The 5,511-nt window shown below is 35.3% G+C and overlaps 1 long non-coding RNA gene across 1 annotated transcript; it reads right to left on the bottom strand.

The window, feature by feature from the left end:
* Positions 1-3,068: 3,068 nt before the first annotated feature.
* Positions 3,069-4,451, bottom strand: LOC127938018 (uncharacterized). The gene is made up of 2 exons (XR_008148618.1): positions 3,997-4,451; positions 3,069-3,569 (listed from the first exon to the last, which is right to left on the bottom strand). It is a non-coding gene; the product is annotated as an uncharacterized LOC127938018 (long non-coding RNA).
* Positions 4,452-5,511: the final 1,060 nt, after the last annotated feature.

Consider the following 5,511-nt stretch of genomic DNA (forward strand, 5'->3'; position numbering starts at 1 on the left):
ATACTAGCGTGCAAAACCACTGCGCGTCACCACGTCAGAAAGGAGGGGGCAGGGGCCTGCTCTAGGCTTCGTTCACAAAAATTACAACGATGCTTAATTATCCGCTTTCTTGAAATTTTTTATATAAAAAAAATTAATGATAAATTGCAAAAGTATCAAATGTATCTAATGTATTTTAACCTGGATGTAAGGCTCACATTGAATACCCCAAAATAAAAAGAAATTATATTGTAAATGTACAGTATAACCACATTAGTGAAAATCAGAAAGTTCTATAATATAATAAATATACAATGCCACCTGCAGTGAATGGGTGCAGTCAGAATGAGCGTCCAGATGGATGAAAAAAAATCATCAAAACAATCTACAAATAATCCACTTCAATTCAGTCCATTGATTAATGTGTTGTGAAGTGAAATGCTGTGTTTGTACGAAACACATATATAAGACATTTTTCAACTTGCAAACATTGCTCCTGGCTAAAATTATGAAGCTTCCTTACATAATTTCCCTCCAGTGGAAAAGTCATCTTGTCTGAATCAGGAGAGAAATAGGCATAGATCAAGCAACTTTTACATGTGAAGCCCTTGTCTAGCAATACCAAAGTGTTTTTTTACATTTTTAATATTTTTTTTACTTGAATGTTTAGATTCTTTGTTATATTTGTTCATTTTTGCATCAGTTATTATTTATAACAATAAAGATAAAATAAAAAATAGCCATTATTAATCTAGTACTGATGATAAAGAAAAGAAGTGGGGGGAAAGATAATGTATGTTGCTAGATGATTTTGCTTTGGAACCTTAAGAAAATTTACTTTGCTGACTATTGACTTCAAACAGCTGTAGCTCAGTCATTTTTCATCCGATTCCAACATCATTATGAAGGTATTTTAATGGAGTAAAAACAATTAATACATTTTGTTTTTTGCTCATTGTGATTAATTTTGCCTAAAAGTATGCCTCGTTTGGCAAAAAAATAACCACAAAGCAGCTAATTACAGTATTTCTTTGTAACTCATTGACACGTGAACTTCTCCTTTAAATAACGCAATACTCTGTCCTCAAAATGTATGATGCTGCTCACTTTAAGCACTATTAGACGTGAATGAATTGATTCAGAAATTCGACACTTCCTTATGGATGCTTTAAATTTGACAAAGCAGTTTCAGAAAGTATTTATTGATCTCGTCAATTCGAGAATTTAGTTTTGCTTTACCAACATTTTTTAATTGGCTGTTAAAGTTTTATATAGGAATGAATAAATACACAAATACTGTCTAATCAGAATAACAGTGCTTTGGCAAGTTCAAAGGCCAATTTAAAAGGGGGGATCGAGTGGAAGCGGCAATCGTATTTCAGGGTGGCTGTGCCAGTTTATCACAACCCTGCTAAAATATAGTCAGAGACAATTAAGGACTTTGATATAGTGGCAGTGTGTGTGCTCATTTGGGCCCCCTCCAGCTGGTGGCACCTTAGTTTGCCTATGCCTAGAAACGCTACTGCATCTACATCTCTGAAACTCCTCTATAAATGTACCTGCAAGGCCATTTGTTGCAAACAACCCTCCATGGCATGCCACACAGACCAGATGCCCATGGTTTTGTTGCAACATAGCTGGGAAAAATGCCTTGTAAGTCTGTGAATTCACATATCGGGAAACTGTTGAGATAACAATAAGCTCACTGTTCCGAAAACATAAAAACAGGTTCCGCCCCGCCCACTTTTAATATTTCGCATTTCCGCATTTTGTCATACGACTTCCGCTATACCGATAACGGCACGTCCGGTTACTAGTTTAGTAGCTGTAAGATTGTTTATGGCTAGCTATAACTGTGGCGAAATGACAAATAACGTTATGTTATAAATTGGTAGAACGATGAAAACGTCTTACGACGATCAAATGGTCTCAAATTGTCCCATCCATCGTCGCTGTTAACGTGGGTAATGTTAGACGATATGAAGAAGTGGCCAGAGTTAACCTATATATTTAACTGCCCTGTCAGAAGGAGTTGATGGAGCAGCAAGGGAAAATTATATGTAAAAAAAAAATGTAACGAAGCTTACCAGTATTTACATAGTGAGACAGTGGGTCGTGAACTGTTACTCAGCGAGGGTTTTTTCGTCTTTTTAAAATTGAACGTGCAACCACCAGCCAGTCGAGCAGTCTAAACCTCCCAGCATGGTGCTGTTTAGTTTTGTGTGTGTGTGTGATGTTAACATACACGAAGTTATAAATGTTTAAAAAGTATTTTAACGTGTTTCATGACCATCATCAGACTAAGTATTTTGTCTAATAACTTAAATGTACAGTGGAGTATGGTAAGTGAACGTTTATGAATTACACGTTAGAAAAGGAGGAGGCTGGAACTTGGAAGTGTAAAACGCCTTATATCCAGGTATGCATAATTATTAGGCAGATTTTCTTTTACAAATAAAACAAGCCAAAACAAGATTATATATAATTTATAAAAGATAAAATGCAAAAATAAAAGTTAAGAGTGGTGTGGTTTGGAATTGGTAAATTTTACCAAAAAATATGATCAGAAAATCAACTTGCCTCTTAATTCTGCAGTGTATATGCAAAAGGTAAGGTAAAGGTAAGATTTGGTAGGTGTAGATTAAGTCTAATCAATGAATAATGTAGGTAAATGTCAAGTGTAATAATAATAATGAATGATTCTGAAATATGACAACTCTAAAATCTTTGAAATGTATTTTAAGTTTGCCATGTTCTGTACAGGGCTGAGGACCTGTAAGCTGCTCATCTGTGTTCCATCACAGCAAGTTACATGTGCCACACAATGAGCAATTCTGTGCCAAGACTGTAGCTAGACTACAAACCTTTTATTTTAAGTGTATGCTTCCTCTTGTCAGATGAGTTTCAGACAGCTACCTGCTGCTTTCCACAAGATACTTGCAGCTTTGTAAATAAGCAGGAATGAGAATAATTAGGTTAAGGATAGGATATTAGGTAATTGGGATGGGATGTAGAGGATGTGGGTGAAGACTAACTATATGAAATAAGTTGTTTTAAATCAGTTGTGTTAAACAAGAGACAGACTGTGATTTGTTTTTTTAATACATGGATAATTTAATATAAGTTGTATAAAATCATTTGTGATTTGTTGATCAGTGTTTGTTGTTTTCAGGAAGCAAGAGACACCTCCTACTGACCATCCTATAAAATTTCAACATTTAATTTCCATATGTAATAAACCAAGATGGAATTAACTTGCAAACTTGACATGACTTATTCCTTCAAATCAGAGATTAAAGATAAAAAAAAAAAAAGATCAAATTAAGATAAATAAATATTTACAGCAGGTAATGTCAGGTGACACTGTAAATAACTTATTACAGCAGGTAACTTTTGGTGACATTGTAAAGGTTCATAAAAATATCTATTACAGCAGGTAACTTCTGGTGACATTGTAAAGGTTCATAAAAATATCTATTACAGTAGGTAACTTCTGGTGACTTTCAGCAAGATCAGGGGCATGTGGATCTGATCACCCTCACAGCTGTCCACTGCATCACTGGCGGTCTGTGGTCTAATTATCTAATTATCTGTGGAAATAATTAAACATTTTTACATTAGTACTTAACAATATATCATGAGTATTAATATATGATGGGACCCGAGCTTAGAACTGTGTGTGTGTGTATGTGAGAGAGAGAGAGACGCATTAGAAACAAAACAGTATACACACTCTTAACTGTAGTTCAAACATAGGTCAGTATCTGAATGAGAAATGTAGCTAACTGGCCTGCTATCACCTGCAATCTCTGTAGCAGGAATAATGTGAGCTATTGTAATGTACTATAATATCTTGTACTACCGTAAATATTAAATAAATAGGTGGACAATGGTAATCATGGAAAATTCGTTGTACTTCGTTAACTGCTTGTTACTGATCTTATATGTATTCAGAGAACGGACTTCATAAATCTAACGTTAGGCGAGCAAACACATAGCTAGTTAAGGTTAGCTTACCCGAATCTGACAACCTTTTCATCCCCCGGCGTTACCTCTTTAACGGAACATCGTAGTCGAGCCATTTCTCGGGGTAAAAGTGTTCGTCAGTCGCCTTCCCGTCCATGAAATGGTACGAACACACATAAGAGCGCTTGGGTGGGCGCTTCAAATTTAGCGCCTTCATCCATTTCCTCAGGTGCTTCTCTTCTTTAGGTGGTGGGTGTAAATTGTAAAGTGCACCACAACACTCCGACCGCTTCACAATGTGTTCGCTACATCGTTGGTGCAATTGTTTTTTTAATACAATTGTTATGCAGCCCCTAACTGAGCATATAATACTTGATATATTTGCGTTTTGTTATCTAGCCACTAGCTTGAGAAGGGTCTGGCTGCAGACCATGGGCGAGTGGAGCTCCACTCTCAAACCGGAAATACGTCACCTCCACTTGAAAACATCAAGATGGCGTCGCCGGGAGTACTTCAAACTTAAACTCAGGTAATTTTATCTCTGCATCGCTAAAATGGTGAACTGACGCTGTTGTAACGTGCAGTGTAAGAAAAACGCACAGAGCTTACGTGAAATTAGTAACATTAGAAATTACTAAACACTATGGATTTATAGATCGCGAGCAATGTTGATGTCTGGCCACTGATCATATATACACCACATATAGTAATTTATAGATCAATGTTTCTGTCCAATGTGTTTTTTTATTAAGTAATCAAGTTCAATTACAAACCTTTACCCCACATTTCAACAACTGAACACATTTTATTAGTGTTGATACAGCCAAATAGAAAGAAAAAAGATGGAAAAAATAACAAATAACAATAATCACACCATAAGATAAAACAGAATAAATAACGGAAAGAAAAAGAAAGATGTCTTAGGGTCTTATTCTAACAACAAAAACAAGTTCAAAGCATACAAGAGTTTCTGGGCGTTCCTGTCAATCCTGTAATGAAGAGACTTTGCAAATATCTTTAGTTCATTCTTCCATCCCCTGAAGTGAGGTTTAACCTTTAAAAACGTACTTATCTACTTATCTATGAATCTAGTATTTGCACAAAGTAATTAAGTTGTTTATCAAAAAGTCTAAGATCTCTTCCTTCAACAATACTCCAACCTTAACTGAGATCACAGTCAAAGGGTGTATTGATATCTGTTTGAAATGAAGCCAGTTTTGAAATTCCAGCCAAAAAGTCTGTACAGATTCACATTTCAAAAACATATGATCAACAGTTTCAATATCTTTCTCACAGAACCCGCATGAATTGTTCTCCCAATTAAATCTTTCTTGTAGGAAGTTATTAGATGGATAAATGTCCTTTAGGATTTTAAATGTTACTTCTTTGGCTTTAGGAAGAACTGGATAAGTAAAATAAAGCTTCCTTATTTTCTTTGCCTCTTCTTCAATAAATTCTTGAAGAGCATACTTTCTTTTCAGTTGACTGGGGAAGTACAGTTTGGATAATACATTTCTGATAAACTTATTTGTTAATTGTTTGCTCTTTAAATGTTTACCTTTAGTA

The sequence above is a fragment of the Carassius gibelio genome, chromosome A20 (assembly GCF_023724105.1).
Source record: "Carassius gibelio isolate Cgi1373 ecotype wild population from Czech Republic chromosome A20, carGib1.2-hapl.c, whole genome shotgun sequence".
NCBI classification, from domain to species: Eukaryota; Metazoa; Chordata; class Actinopteri; order Cypriniformes; family Cyprinidae; genus Carassius; species Carassius gibelio.